The 16,487-nt window shown below is 42.3% G+C and overlaps 2 pseudogenes; one reads left to right on the top strand and one right to left on the bottom strand.

Moving 5' to 3' along the window:
- Positions 1-2,595: 2,595 nt before the first annotated feature.
- LOC130358998 (U2 spliceosomal RNA) lies at positions 2,596-2,712 on the bottom strand (annotated as a pseudogene).
- A 142-nt stretch (positions 2,713-2,854) lies between these two features.
- Positions 2,855-3,014, top strand: LOC130359079 (U2 spliceosomal RNA; annotated as a pseudogene).
- The last annotated feature ends 13,473 nt before the right edge of the window (positions 3,015-16,487 follow it).

The raw sequence follows: 16,487 nt of genomic DNA, 5'->3' as shown, positions 1-16,487 counted from the left end.
TTATAAAAAATACAAAAAGTACATATATGTGTCTGAATACTCACAGGTAAATATTGTTGTGTATTTCTTTGTGTCACCTTTGTTTTGACGTTTCCAGGGTTTGGGATTAGCAGTGTGAAGAACTAGTTTCCATGAATTATCTCCCTTCCCACAGACATTGGGGGAATTTTTATAAATGTCTGTGTAAATCAAGTTATTTTTACCTCTATTTGCCAGGGTAAACATCATGTGGACTTCCCCCACATTTATCAAAGAGGAGCACATTCTTCATAAATAGTAAAGTAGCATAGATATAGATAAGTTTCTAAGTGTGGTCCAGGCTGGTGTCGGATTGTGAAAAAAAATGTGCAAAAATGTTGCTACAATATTAAAAGGTCACAGTTTATAAATCCCTGCCCATTGCAAAAAAGCTAACCATGACACACTACAGAGTCTATTTACATGTACAGTATCCTGCGCATATTTTATGTGCAGGATTTGATGCACAGGAATTGAAGCTGTGTTATGTCCTTTAGTTTACATTAAAATCTGCAGCACATCAAATCCTGCTACTGTATGTGTGAATAGACCCTCAATCTATTTTCTTAAAGGGGTACTCCGCACCCCTAGACATCTTATCCCCTATATAAATGATAGGGGATAAGATAACAGATCGCCGGGGTCCCGCTGATTTGGACAAAGATATTGTAACTTTTTACAAATTGCACAAAAAATTGTAAATATTGACAAAAATGTTTTAAAACAAATGATTAATTCCGATATAGCTTTTATTTAAAGTTGTCTACAGTTGCATTTATACGAAGGTGTAAAATAGTAGTGTCATGTCTCCTTGTACCCTGCAGTTCTGTTGTTCACTGGTTCTGAAATATTTGCTGCCCAGCATGTGAAACACAATCCTACCTAAATAAGAAGGGAGGGTGAGGAAGACAGAAAGACATGGAATGTTGGACATCCCATACTCAAATGTGGTTGTGGGGGGAGGAGTAGAGGGGAGATATGTATGTATTCAGAGTAAGGGATGTTACACAACAAGTAAACACCACCATCATAGTCATGTGACTGCATGTAAGAAAGACATTTCAGATACGGACAGTACAATAATAGGTGACCAAACTCACCATATGTGACAATTGCACATCATTTTAAAGATTCAAATGTCTTTTTAAATCCAAAGAGAAGTATGCCCCCCCCCCGTCCCCCCCCCCCCCCAACAAGAAATTATACTCCATTCTCTAATAATTTTTCCATGTCAATGTACAATTTTTGCTATGTTTTTTTTTTCTCAGTTTCTATAGTATGTCAGTGCAGGAAAGCAATACTCTGTAAGGTGTTAAGTGATAGCAGTAAAAATTCTATTTCAACCATAAGTGCATAGGGACCATGCAAACCACTGTAAGGAAGAGTTATGTATTCTAATAATTCGAAAGAGAGAGAGACTTCTGCAAAATATATTCTGCAAATATCCAATTTTGCATGATGCCAACTCTAGCCTTCGAATTAAGTTGCTAACTATAGGGCATATGCTTGTGATATATATATCTATCTATCTGCAAATTATATATATATATATATATATATATATATATATATATATATATAAACGGGATGAGTATTTAACTCAGGGAGAGTTCAGCACTCCTGGTGTGACGGAGCTTTCAAGGGCCACTAAGCACTCCGCAGGCATTCTGGGTAGGGGAATATGCAAATCAGCTCATTACATCACCTTTTCAGGCGATGTTCCCTGGTATCAGCTTAGCTTCAGTTACGGAATATAACTGGAGCTAAGCCAAGCCAGAACTCTCTCTCCAGAAGGAAAGAGCATCCATCTGCAGACAGCTGTTTCGGGGTGCTTTTTTTTTTTTTTTTTTATAGCCGAGGAACGTGCTCTCGATTCACCCAAAGTGCAAGAAAAAGTGCAAACGTGTTACACTAAAAAAAACGTGCACAAAGGATGCGGTCTATCGCAAGCCCTTCTCCGATAGGAGAGAGGCCCCCCAACAAACCTTACCCTTCGCCTCCAGACCAAAAGGTCCCTGCGAGGTTCCAGGTTCGATGTCCCTTTTCGCCGAAGCTACTCAGGGACCACAAATGCTCCCGGCATCCCCCTTGGCGTTAGCCAAGGTATCTGCCCGCAGAGCCGATAACGGTAGGTACCCTGCCAAAGCAGGAGTACCCGGGGTGTTTGCAGGGAGGTGCGGAACCTAATGGCCACACACACCTCCCCTAGACTGCCAGGAGGGACACCCAAAAGGGCTACCGCATCCTGACAAATCCTGTGAACACACAACACGAAAAAAAAGTGACAGTGAGACAAAAATAAATAAATAAGTGAATGTGGACATCCGGCCGGATCTATAAAAATTTCTCTGATCCTAGCCAGAAGGCCGGGAATCAAGAGGTGAGTGCCACAAGGTGAAGAGATTATGGTGCCCGTGCTTCAACTCAGTGAGCCAATCCTCCCAGTGAGTTTCGGCACCTCGGGGTCACCACTCCCCGAGGCACAAAAGTACCTCGGCTCTAGACCCTCTCAGCGATACCCAGAGGGAACAGGTCACATCGGGGCAGCCGTCGAGCTGATTCCTCAGAACCAGCCCCGGAAAGTCCTGGTACACCTGCATCCTCCATCCTCCATGCAGCACCCATCCCCACCAGCATGAAAACTGATAAGAACAGATACTACACTTGATCTTAGCCAAAAGGCCGAGAAGCGATGGGGTGCTTGCCCCTCATCAGTACAGAGCAGGGTAATCTGGCTTGGCTGAGATGAGGGGCCTTAGACCAACTAAACGGGATGAGTATTTAACTCAGGGAGAGTTCACCACTCCTGGTGTGACGGAGCTTTCAAAAGCTCTCCATCGCTTCTCGGCCTTTTGGCTAAGATCAAGTGTAGTATCTGTTCTTATCAGTTTTCATGCTGGTGGGGATGGGTGCTGCATGAAGGATGCAGGTGTACCAGGGCTTTCTGGGGCTGGTTCTGAGGAATCAGCTCGACGGCTGCCCCGATGTGACCTGTTTCCTCCGGGTCTCGCCATGAGGCTGAGAGGGTCTAGAGCCGAGGTACTTTTGTGCCTCGGGGAGTGGTGACCCCGAGGTGCCGAAACTCACTGGGAGGATTGGCTCACTGAGTTGAAGCACGGGCACCATAATCTCTTCACCTTGTGGCACTCACCTCTTGATTCCCGGCCTTCTGGCTAGGATCAGAGAAATTTTTATAGATCCGGGCAGTATATCTGCACACATTCACTTATTTATTTCTTTTTGTCTCACTGTGTCACTTTTTTCGTGTTGTGTGTTCACAGGATTTGTCAGGATGCGGTAGCCCTTCTGGGTGTCCCTCCTGGCGGTCTAGGGGAGGTGTGTGTGGCCATTAGGTTCCGCACCTCCCTGCAAACACCCCGGGTACTCCTGCTTTGGCAGGGCACCTACCGTTTTCGGCTCTGCGGGCAGATTTCTTGGCTAATGCCAAGGGGGATGCCGGGAGTATTTGTGGTCCCCTAGTAGCTTCGGCGAAAAGGGACATCGAACCTGGAACCTCGCAGGTACCTTTTGGTCCGGAGGCGAAGGGTAAGGTTTGTTGGGGGGCCTCTCTCCTATCGGAGAAGGGCTTGCGATAGACCGCATTCTTTGTGCATGTTTTTTTAGTGTAACACGCTTGCACTTTGGGTGAATCGAGAGCACGTTCCTCGGCTTTAGATTTTAAAAAAAAAGCACCCAGAAACAGCTGTCTGCAGATGGGTGCTCTTTCCTTCTGGAGAGAGAGTTCTGGCTTGGCATTAATCCCGATTAGCTTTTTATATTCCGTAACTGAAGCTAAGCTGATACCAGGGAACATCGCCTGAAAAGGTGATGTAATGAGCTGATTTGCATATTCCCCTATATATATATATATATATATATATATATATATATATAATGTATCTTGTTTTACAGAGATGTGAACATAGCTTAAACAATGTGAACAGAATAAATACAACTCACCAAAATAAACTTAATTATAGGTTTATTGAAAAAAAAAGGCCTTCTACACTATAATCCATGACCTTCACTACCTCTACCACAACTTATAATGCTAGCATGTTCTTGTTAAGAATAAGTTTTAAGAATTTTGTGTCTAAGATTCAGTGTTTCAACAATGCTGTTTTACAAATTAGGCATTTATACTAAAGATTTAAGCATTAATATATTGCTTTTTAACAACCTGTTGCAAAATTTTGATTTGATTATAAGATTAAATATCTAAGAGCATGTCTATAGAATGACCTACTAACTGGAAATTATATTTGTAGGGCTGTGTTCATATGTAAAAGTTGTGTTTAATCAGTACCTGAGCTGGACAAAACATACAGCTGATGAATTGTGCACCTTTTACTTAATCTATAAGCCAGACAGAAAAACACTGCATGTAACTATTCTCTGTCCGGCTCAGGGTGACGTCTGGCAGAAAAACTAATGTCACCAGACACTAAAGTGACTCCACAGGAAACTATAGGATCAGTTTGATCTACTATTTCCTCCTACACTGCAGGCCTGGATGTAGCTGAAGGAACCCTTAAAATAGTGTTTATTTTCTACTATCTATGGTTTTCATTTTGGAGAAACAAAAATTATTAGATTTAAACCTAAAAAGCTAACCTACTAAATTAACAAAGACATGATTATATAACTATTATGTAACTGACAATGATGACTTTCCCATGCTTGTAGTGATTGTCAACCTTGATGTTACCATTCTAATGCCAGTGTGTAATACTTAAAGAGTACCTGTCACCAAGTATTAATAGTGTAATACTTAAAGAGTACTTGTCACCAAACTAAACTTCTAATATAATGTTCTTTATGTAATTATAAGACACTTTGCTATTTACTTGCTGCTAAAATTCTGAACCTTTATATGTTTTAAAGTGGTTGAAAAAAAGGGTTTCTGTTCTGTTCCCTGCACAAGTCAAAAAGTTAGTTGGGTCTCTTCCCGACCTGGCAGGAGACCAAACTCAGGAAGTGCGTGTTGGGCATGGTGAGGCACAGCTCTCACAGGCTTCCAAAGGATAGGGGAAGAGATGTCAAATCGCCGCGGTCCCGCTGCTGGGGAGCCCCGGGATCCCCGCTGTGGCACTGCGCTATCATTACAGCACAGAGCGAGTTCGATACAAGGGATGGAGCCGTGTGACGTCATGGCTCCGCCCCTCGTGACATCACGGCCCGTCCCCTTAATGCAAGTCTATGGCAGGGAGAGTGACGACCGCCGCGCCCCCTCCCATAGACTTGTATTGAAAGGGGCGGGCCGTGATGTCACGAGGGGCGGAGCCGTGACGTAACGATGCTCTGGACCCTGTATTGCTCGTCATTACGTGCAGAACGAACTCGCTCCCAGGGCTCCCCAGCAGCGGCACCGCGGCGATCTGACATCTTATCCCCTATCCTTTGGATAGGGGATAAGATGTCTAGGGGTGGAGTACCCCTTTAAGGACCAGACCAATTTTATTTTAGCATTTTCGTTTTTTCCTCCTCGTCTTTTAACCCCTTAAGGACGCAGGACGTACTAAAACGGCCCCTTTTCCGAGTCCTTAAGGACTCAGGACGTTTGAGTACGTCCTGTCAAATCCCGGCCCCCCACCGCTAGCTGGAGGGGAGCCGGTGCCCAATGCCTGCTGAAATCGTCATGATGACCCCCCATTTCGGCGATGGCCGCAGATCGCTGGACAATTCAGTCCAGCGATCAGCGGCAGATTCCGGGTCAATCGGGTCTCCAGTGACCCGATGACCTGGAATTACAGGATGTTTGGGGCCGTCTCTGACGGCCCCGAACAGCCAGAGCCAGCAGGGGTGAGGTGGCACTGGTGCCACCTCACGATCGCCCTGATTCATCAGCCGGTTTCCCGGCCGACCAATCAGGGAGCCTGCTGCGGGTGTCACTCCCGCAACCTGCTCAGCCCCTCTTCCGGAGGACGTGAGCGGGTGCGGGACGTGCACCCCGGGAGCTGGGGACCCCGGCGTCAATGTTGGGATCGGGGCCCCAGGAGCGGCGGCGACGACGAGGGACTGATGTGATGCGGCGTGGATCGTTGGAGGTGAGTGACAGCCTCCTGCTGTTGCTTAGCAACAGCTCCCAGCATGCAAAAAGGGCATGCTGGGAGCTGTAGTTATGCAACAGCAGGAGGCAGACCACCACAAATCCCAGCATGCCCTTAAGGGCATGCTGGGACTTATAGTTTTGCAACAGCTGGAGGCACATTTTTTCTATGGAAAAGTGTACCTTCAGCTGTTGTATAACTACAACTCCCAGCTTGCACAAACAGCTAAAGTGCATGCTGGGAGTTGTAGTGGTGCATCTGCTGGTTGCATAACTACAACTCCCAGCATGCCCGTTGGCTGTCGGTGACTGCTGAGAGTTGTAGTTTTGCAACAGCTGAAAGCACACTGAGTTAAGTAGCAAACCAGTGTGTCTCCAGCTGTTGCATAACTACAACCCCCAGCATCCCCAGCCAAAGTAGTATGCCTCCAGCTGTTGCATAACTACAAGACCCAGCATGCCCTTCCGCTGTCCATACATGCTGGGGGTTGTAGCTTTTGCAACAGCTGAAGGCACACTGGTTGCAAAACACTGAGTTTGCTACCAAACTCGGTGTTTCACAACCAGTGTGCCTCCAGCTGTTGCAAAACTACAACTCCCAGCATGCACTGATAGACCGCACATGCTGGGAGTTGTAGTTTTGCAACAGCTGGATGTCCCCCCCCCCCCCCCCAATGTGAATGTACAGGGTACACTCACATGGGCGGAGGTTTATAGTAAGTATCCGGCTGCAAGATGCAAACTGCCAGCGAGAAACTACTGTGAACCCTCGCCCGTGTGACTGTACCCTAAAAACACTACACTATACTACACTAACAAAAAATAAAATAAAAAATAAAAAACACTACATATACACATACCCCTACACAGCCCCCCTCCCCTCCCCAATAAAAATGAAAAACGTCTGGTACGCCACGGTTTCCAAAACGGAGCCTCCAGCTGTTGCAAAACAACTACTCCCAGTATTACCAGACAGCCACTGACTGTCCAGGCATGCTGGGAGTTTTACAGCTGGAGGCCCCCTGTTTGGGAATCACTGGCGTAGAATACCCCCATGTCCACCCCTATGCAAGTCCCTAATTTAGGCCTCAAATGCGCATGGCGCTCTCACTTTGGAGCCCTGTCGTATTTCAAGGCAACAGTTTAGGGTCACATATGGGGTATCGCCATACTCGGGAGAAATTGTGTTACAAATTTTGGGGGGTATTTTCTGCTTTTACCCTTTTTAAAAATGTAAAATTTTTGGGGAAAGAAGCATTTTAGAAAAAAAAATATTTTTTTTTTTACATATGCAAAAGTCGTGAAACACCTGTGGGGTATTAAGGTTCACTTAACCCCTTGTTACGTTCCCCGAGGGGTCTAGTTTCCAAAATAGTATGCCATGTGTTTTTTTTTTTGCTGTTCTGGCACCATAGAGGCTTCCTAAATGCGGCATGCCCCCAGAGCAAAATTTCCTTCAAAAAAGCCAAAAGTGACTCCTTCTCTTCTGAGACCTGTAGTGCGCCAGCAGAGCACTTTTCACCCCCATATGGGGTGTTTTCTGAATTGGGAGAAATTGGGCTTCAAATTTTGGGGGGTATTTTCTGCTATTACCCTTTTTAAAAATGTAAAACTTTTGGGAAACCAAGCATTTTAGGGAATTTTTTTTTTTTTTTTACATATGCAAGTCGTGAATCACCTGTGGGGTATTAAGGTTTACTTTACCCCTTGTTATGTTCCCCGAGGGGTCTAGTTTCCAAAATGGTATGCCATGTGGGGTTTTTTGCTGTTCTGGCACCATAGGGGCTTCCTAAAGGTGACATGCCCCCAAAAAAACATTTGTCGCTCCTTCCCTTCTGAGCCCTCTACTTCGCCCGCCGAACAATTAACATAGACATATGAGGTATGTGCTTACTCAAGAGAAATTGGGTTTCACATACAAGTAAAAATTTTCTCCTTTTTACCCCTTGCAAAAATTCAAAAATTGGGTCTACAAAAACATGCGAGTGTAAAAAATGAAGATTGTGAATTTTCTCCCTAACTTTGCTGCTATTCCTGTGAAACACCTAAAGGGTTAAAACGCTGACTGAATGTCATTTTGAATACTTTGGGGGGTGCAGTAGTTTGGGAAATGTTTTTATTTTTTTACATTTACGCCGTTCACTGTACTGGATGATTAACAATATATTTTAATAGTTCAGACTTTTACGCATGCGCCGATACCAAATATGTGTATTAATTATTTTTTTTACACTTTTTTATTGGGGGGACGGGATTTTTCAAATTTTTTTACTTTATTTTACACTTTAAATAGGGGACTATTTATAGCAATCATTTAATTGCTAATACTGTTCAGTGCTATGCATAGGGCATAGCACTGATCAGCATTATCGGTGATCTTCTTCTCTAGTCTGCTCTATCTCAGACCAGAGCAGAAGACCCCAGGAGACAGCCGGAGCCAGGTAAGGGAACATCCGGCTGCCATGCTAGATGATCAGATTCCTGCGGCAGTGCTATGAGCGATCCAATCGTCCATTCAAAGTACCGCACTGCCGCAGATGCCGTTATCTGTATTGATCACGGCATCTGAAGGGTTAATGGTGGACATCCACGTGATCGCGGATGTCAGCCATTACCGGGGGGTCCCTGGCTGCTGATAGCAGCAGGGACCTGCCGCGCATGTCGCGAACACTGCTCCGGTGCTCGTGGTCATGGCAGCGCGTAAATGTACGTCATGGTGCATTAAGTACCACAGCACCATGACGTACATTTATGTCCATTGTCGTTAAGGGGTTAAATGGTCACTGTCATTTGCTAGCTTTTGTTTTTTTATATAAAATAATATAACATGGTAATATGTAATATTGTAATATATATTGGTTAAAAATATGTATAGTATCAGGTGAAAAAAATGCTCTATACTTCTTACCACTAGGGGGTCCCTACACTGTTCAGAACACTGTGTTGTCCATGTAGCTATTGCCTGTGCTGAGACAAAATACAGGAAGTGTGGGTGGGACAGGCAGGGCTCTGTGTCTTGTCGATCAACCTGCTTGTTGAGCTGGGGCATTTCACAGAGCCTTAGTGTACAGAGCAGCCAGTTTTCGGCTCTGAATAGTGAGAAAGGAAGTTCCTACATGTGATATAAGGACAAGAATGGGAATACCCCCTCCTCCTCAGTGAACTGCATGCAGTGTGAGAGGGAAAAAAAAAGGCAATTAGGTAGCATAAAAAGATGAAAACCAGGATTTAGGATAGGATCAGCTCCAGTTAAAGAGTAAGCCTGGAGCATTTTTCTAACTTATAACAGGTACACTTTCATTTAATAAACCAAATAAACCAAACCTGCACATGCATTGAGCAGACAACAGAAAATGAATTCTCCTCATTGTAACTAACATCATTTAAAGTTTACTTGAAATGAGTCAAAATACCAAATTTTTTATAAAAATATATATCCCTAAATAGTCATTTCCTCCAATTAAATTCCAATTCAGAGAATTTAAAGTATACGCTGAACACAGTCTTATATCATTTAAAATGTGACAGGTTTTTGTATTTAATAAGTAGTAATATTACATTTATAAGGATACATATTTTTTGTGTTTGGATTAAGAATGAGATATAAATATGCAAGTCCTTGGCGGAAAGTGTATTAGTCTGCCCATAAAACAGAAATCTGAGCAATTTGGTGGAGTTTCTAAAAATTACCACTAAAAACTATGGAAATGCTTTTACGTGGCGCGAATATTCTCATAAGTCACAGGCAATCTCATTTGCAGCCTTGGTATCATGAGATGTATAAACATAACACTACATTTTAAATGGGATGGTGTAATTAAAACTTTATTAAAGCACATGCTACTGGTACCAGTGAAACACTTAAGTAAATAACAACATCTATCTCATAAGACTGCCTCTTAAGTAAAGATGTTTACAATAGATCAGTACTGTTTGGAACCGCGCATAATTTCATAATTGAACTGCATCTATTACCCTAATGTCAAAATACAGACGAGACAGAGACAAACATACTGTATATTCTGATTATGGTAGTAGTGTATGCTGGTATATTATAGTACTTAGATACAAAGCGCATTCCTATAGGATTACAATATATTTTGTAGCAGACACAGGGTTTTGTACTTTACATGTACATTTATTTCTAAGTTGAGAATTTTTTAGAGTATATTTTTTTACATTTCCAAAGAAATCTAAGTTAAATATTCACTTTTATTAGCAAGGGCTGGTTTAGTCTATCAATGGCAAAGTCTCACAATACACCTAGTAAGCATTTCTCCATTCATAGTGGATAAAAATACAGGAGGCCCTGGTATCCTAGAGAATGCTACAAATCAATGCAATGTTTGAAGAGATCTTAGAGATGGAGGAACATCGTTCAAGTCAACTGTTAAGGTGGCCATACAGATAAAAGTGGGTTGATGATTGAACAACCCCTAAACATATGAACATCCAATAAACCTTTTTTTATGTCAGTCACAGTCATTCACATTTAAAGGGTCACTCTCATTAAAACTAATTTTTGCTATTGTACTCCTTATGGTAAATGAAAAATATTTCTAATATACTTTGTTTAAAAAAAATGAAGTTTTCTATGTCTTATTTGTGCTTAAAAAAGCTCAAGAGCACATTTTCCCCCAACTCATACACAGACTTTGGACCAAAGTCCGAACACAGGAAGTGCTGCCTGGAGTGCTGAGGGGGGGGGGGTCCAGCCTCTTCCAATCATAGCTCCTCTTACACATAACTGCCATATGCTGTTGGCTGGACACCCCCGCCCCAGCACTTCCTGTGTTCGGACTTTGGTCCAAAGTCTGTGTATGAGTTGGGGGAAAATGTGCTCTTGAGCTTTTTTAAGCACAAATAAAACATAGGAAACTTCATTTTTTTTAAACAAAGTATATTAGAAATATTTTTCATTTACCATAAGGAGTGCAATAGCAAAAATTTGTTTTAATGAGAGTGCCCATTTAAGTCCATATTGGCCATTAAAGGGGTACTCTGGTGAGAAACTTTTTTTTTTTTTTTTAAATCAACTGGTGCCAGAAAGTTAAACAGATTTGTAAATTATCCAAGTAGTGAGAAAAGAGGACGGCACTCACCCAGGATAGTAGCTTCAAAATTCCTTTATTCTATGAACACGGTGGCGGTGTCAGACAGGTGCAAGGGTAGGAACGCAGAGGGCCTCAGTGTGCAGGTAACGCCGAGGGCCTCAGCGTGCAGGACTTTTGAAGCTACTATCCTGGGTGAGTGCTGTCCTCTTTTCTCACTACTTGGATTATTGGATATACTTGCTTTATCTGGACAGAGCACCATATGGAATAGTTGGGGCTTCTAATGTCCACCTTGCAGCTTTGCAATTGCCGCATAAACAGCAGTGCCGGTTTCTGTATCTATAGTCTGTAGATTTGTAAATTACTTCTATTAAAAAATCTTAATCCTTCCTATACTTTTTAGGGGCTGTATACTACAGAGGAAATTCTTTTCTTTTTGGATTTCTCTTCTGTCACAACCACAGTGCTCTCTGTTGACCTCTGCTGACCATTTTAGGAACTGTGCAGAGCAGCATATGTTTGCTATGGGGATTTTCTCCTGCTCTGGACAGTTCCTAAAATGGACAGCAGAGGTCAGCAGAGAGCACTGTGGTCATGACAGAAGAGAAATCCAAAAAGAAAAGCATTTCCTCTGTAGTATACAGCCGCTAATACATACTGGAAGGATTAAGATTTTTTAATAGAATTAATTTACAAATTTGTTTAACTTTCTGGCACCAGTTGATTAAAATACAAATTTCCACTGGAGTGCCCCTTTAACGTTGTTCAAACTAGTCATTCATGATCAGTGAATCTTTCTGGGAATATTCTGAAAATATTCTTTCTCAGAAGACTTTTGACCAAAAATTTTCAATATAGCCAACCTCTTTTTGGACAATAATGGTCTGTCACTGGTCATTTAAAATGATTGTTCATTGGTAAATTGCACCCAGTGAATGCTTATTTTGTTGAAATACTTTCATAAGCTTTAATCTAAGGTGTGATACAAGGTAGGAATTGGGATCTTTATCCAAAACCTTGTGGAAAATTTATTTACACCACTATTTTACATGCTGGTCTTGCTGGTAAAAGATTATACAGAAAAATAAATTTAAGAAATGTACTCAAGAAATGTACAAAGGCTCTACATACCTCCCCCCACACCCTCCGTTATTGTGGCGTGCCACACTTCAATTCCAGGAGATGCAAACAATATATATCCTTGCTACTCAGCCAATCTCTGGCATCAGCAGTGTCCCTCCAGTGAGTGAAGTTCAGCAGAGATCAGGCACCACAATTACAGAGGCTGCAGGAGAGTGAGGGAGGTAAGTGGATGCTTGTTTTAATTTATCACACAGCCTGGACTTATTAAAAAATGAAAAGGGTTCTGGCGCAAACCTCTGTTGGTGTATTTTTACCTATCTATGGGCCTCAAGATGAATTATTTGCCATTACTGTACTATGTCACCTGAAAAATCCAGATCAAACATCACCAGTGTCATAGAGGTCTTAATAAAAAGGATACAAGTAATACCTTCACTTTTTCTTGTGCCTTTCTTCTGGTGTGAAATGCACTTGCAGTTTTAGCTGCATTGAAGTGTGAATGAGGTGTGGCATGGGGTCTGCAGTATCTTGGGCAGCAATATCTGTCTGTTCTGATTCCAACACCCTCTCCCTGTTTGAGATAGCTCACTTTCCAGCATCAAGGCCTGTTAAAATCAGGCACATGTGCCAGAATACACAACCACATCACGATTATGAGATTTCAACATGGCTTGGCCCCGCTTGTCTAATAAACAGGGAGAGGGCAGGAATCAGAGCAGAGAGGCTTTGCAGCCCGATGGCACTGCATACACTAAGCCACACCTCTTTGACACTTAAATGGGCACTGTCACCAACTTTATTTTTTGATATGTTGTAGTACTTATGTACTACAACATATCTCTAATATACTTTTATTATTTTTTTTTTCATTAAAAAGGCTTAATTTACATTTAAAAACCGGCCACTGAAAAAGGACTGATTTTGGAGTGGCAATCAGTCCTTTTTCAGTTAGGCTGCACTCGCTCCCTGCCTGTCAATCAGACAGGTGGGAGCGAGCGCATTGGCTCCCCGGCCACTGGCTGGGAGGCAACTCCTCCCACACATTGCCGCCGCAGCCTCGTTGCCGCCGCTGTCCCTGCACACCCGCTGCCGGACTCTGCAGTAACCGCAAGTGTAATGAGGGAAGGGGGTATGCGGGGCGGGGGTTGGGGGGGAGGAGTGAATGGGCTAGTGCCATAGCGGGGGGGGGGGGTAAACGGGCTAGCAAAAAAAAAAATAGGATGGTGGGAGCTACCCTTTAAATGCAGCAGATAAGTGCATTTTACACCATATTAAATGCATGGGAAAAAAGTGAAAGTATTACTTGAATCCTTTCATTAAGACCTCTGTGAGACTGGTGGTTTGGTATGCATATAAATGTAGAAAAACTATGCTGTAACTACACAGAATAGGTCATCTATGCCATGTGGCCTCACTGTGTTCATTCTCTCTTTACTATGGCATTACCTTGTGTATTATCTATATATAGCGACCTTTCTGAGTAGGTTTTCCCTCTACTGACATCACTCTGTGTATTTCTCCTGTAAATAAGGAAACAACACATAGCACAGAGACGAAAACAAGCTTTTTATGTTTATAGCTTGTTGCGATGAAGAAGATCATGATGACATGAAGCCTTATTCCAGGATTGAGGCTCCATGGTTACTTGTGAAGTTCCTGCCTAAAATTGTTTATTCGCCTACTTTAGTTACAACACTCAACACTGGAATTTTTTTTAGACCATAATTATTTTGGAATGATCTGGCCAAAAGTTACAGATTATGACAAAAACTACCGTCAGAAAGAACAGAAAGATCAAAATTTATTTGACCAGAGGAAAAAATCCCAGAAAGAATATGATTCTATAGTAAACATATTTTATAACAAAACATTTCTGCATGTCAATAGGCAGCTCAAAACATTACCTTAATAAAAAATGATAGTCATGTCAGTCTCATTGTAGACATGTAAATCCTCCCGAACATGAGTTGCACATAGTAATCAATATTCACACAGTCCATCAGACACCCTGTAAGAAATGGCATCCTACAAGTTAAATCTGTCATATGCTTCCTTTATTTTTACTTTGAATGAACGATATACTGTTTTGTATTTTGTATTTAGGATTTAGCCAAAGTATTATTGATGTATATGATATAGCCAGGCTAGATGGTAATAGTAGCTTAAGGGGAACTACTGTATTATAGTCTTAACGCTGAGATTAAGATATGCATTTGTTGAAGAGCTAGTCCTTTTAGTCTAGGATGGATTATCACATGATCCTTCTTTAAGCATTTTTATACAAGAGTGCATTATCCTTGGAACCACCCTGGGCTCCATGCCTCATCATTAACCCGGGTGTTAGATAAATCAAAGGCAGACTAAGAGACAAAGATAAGCAAACTGCAGGCCAGCAAGACGATGATGTATAGATCCAGAAGGCTAATAGGAAAGTATTGACAGGAAAATGGTGTGCTTATCCAGCAATCACTGCATATTGCAGTGAGAGCTCCCAAAAGCAGATGGGATACACTTTGGGGAATGCATAACCGTGAGATACAGTAGTTAGGCAGAAATGGATACTCGCCTCTTAAATTCTCTAAACTTTTTTTTTACGCAAATGCACATTTTGAAAGACATTATCTATGTTTTATACATGTCACTAAATGCACTGGAGAAAAATTATCTCCCATTATATTTTAGTTTTACAGCTATGCCCTTCAGTGATTTATTTGTATGTGCTTCTCTCTGCTGCTGGATATCTGAACAGTTTTTTTTATTGTAAGTGATGTGGTTACAGAACGTGAACCATTTACACAGTAATTTTAAAGGGGTTGTCCAAGTAAACTGTCATATGTAACCTTACATCAGGCATAAAGAGGTAGGTCAATAGTGAAAGCAGGGTAGGAGGGTTTGTTGTGGTTTGCAACTGCCTTAATGACAGTTTAGCAAAAAAGAAAAAAATAGTCATCAGTACTAAGAGAGGTGTGACCGCTAGAGAGGTGTGACCGCTAGACCTAGGGAGAGCCTAAACTGGTGGCTAAAGTAGGGAATGGTTGGGCCTTGTGGTGCACTGATGTTTTGGGGTGGTAATGATTCCCCCCGGGACACATCTTGGTACTGTATGTGGCTGGTGAAAATTTGGAGTGCCCTTGATGGTGTAGTAGGTGGAAGTAAACCAGACACAGGGAAACGAGGAGGGGTGTGACAGGTGGTACTTTACTTAGACAATCAATCTTCCAATCTATCAATGTATAAACAACTTATTTAAGACAAACTCACATTTCTGGTGGCAAACAAATGGTTACTCGTTTTGTAGACTACTGCTTTAGGCTATGCTTACACAGCAGAATGTCCTTGCACAATTCCGCAGGAATATGCTTGATTTTATGGGGATTCTGCTGCACTCTGCACACGGCAGAATTTCTGCAGTGTAAATCCTGATACCGGTGTCCGCAAAAACATTGAACCATGCTGACGCATTTCCAAGCAGCATGAACACCATATGAACATAGCCTTAGGGTGCGTTCACACTGAGTAATTCAAGAGGAATTTACTCGAGTAATTCCTAATGAATTCTCCTCTTCAAATTAATGCACATCTCCTCTGCCCATTGACTTTAATGTTATTTCTGCTGTCCTGTTCACACTGCGGAAATTCTGCTATAAGAATTCCGATGCTGAATTCCTTTCCGCTTGAAGAATGAACATGTTCATTCTTCAAGCGGAATCCGCGAACAGAATCCAATAGAAGTCAATGGTAAAAAATTCCGTTTTCAAGTGGAATTCATGCAGAATTCAAGCCAAATTCGAGCGGAATTCAAGCCAAATTCAGGATGGAAATTCCGCTTGAATTGCGCTTGAATTCCGCTTGATGGAGAAGGCAACAATTTCCTGACCTAATTTATTCCTCGTGAATTCCTCTTGAATCCCTCAGTGTGAACGCACCCTTAGAGTGTGTCACTGGTCCCTTTGTGTTTCTTTGCTGAGGTGGCTTGTAATCACACTGGTTGACTACCAGGAGCTTGCCCAAAAAGAAAGTTCCTCATTCACAAAAATATGGTTCTGCGTTGCAGATTTGAAAGAATGGCTGTTCAGCTATATGTTCCTAAGCCTGGCCGAAAGGCTGCACATGGGTCCTAAAATAAAGCTATGGAGCCATTGTTCCATTCTTATCTCTGTGGACTAGTGTGATGATGGTCATCTGGACAGGAGACTGAAAAGTTTAAATTACTTTCTTAGGTTGGAATAGGGTAGAAGCGTTCCAGGACATCTATAAATTCTTCATTTTGGGCTATACATGAT

This window comes from Hyla sarda, chromosome 2 (genome assembly GCF_029499605.1).
Source record: "Hyla sarda isolate aHylSar1 chromosome 2, aHylSar1.hap1, whole genome shotgun sequence".
In the NCBI taxonomy this organism is placed as follows: Eukaryota; Metazoa; Chordata; class Amphibia; order Anura; family Hylidae; genus Hyla; species Hyla sarda.
Note: the sequence above shows the minus strand (reverse complement) of the source record. Positions and strands in the feature narration are given on the sequence as shown.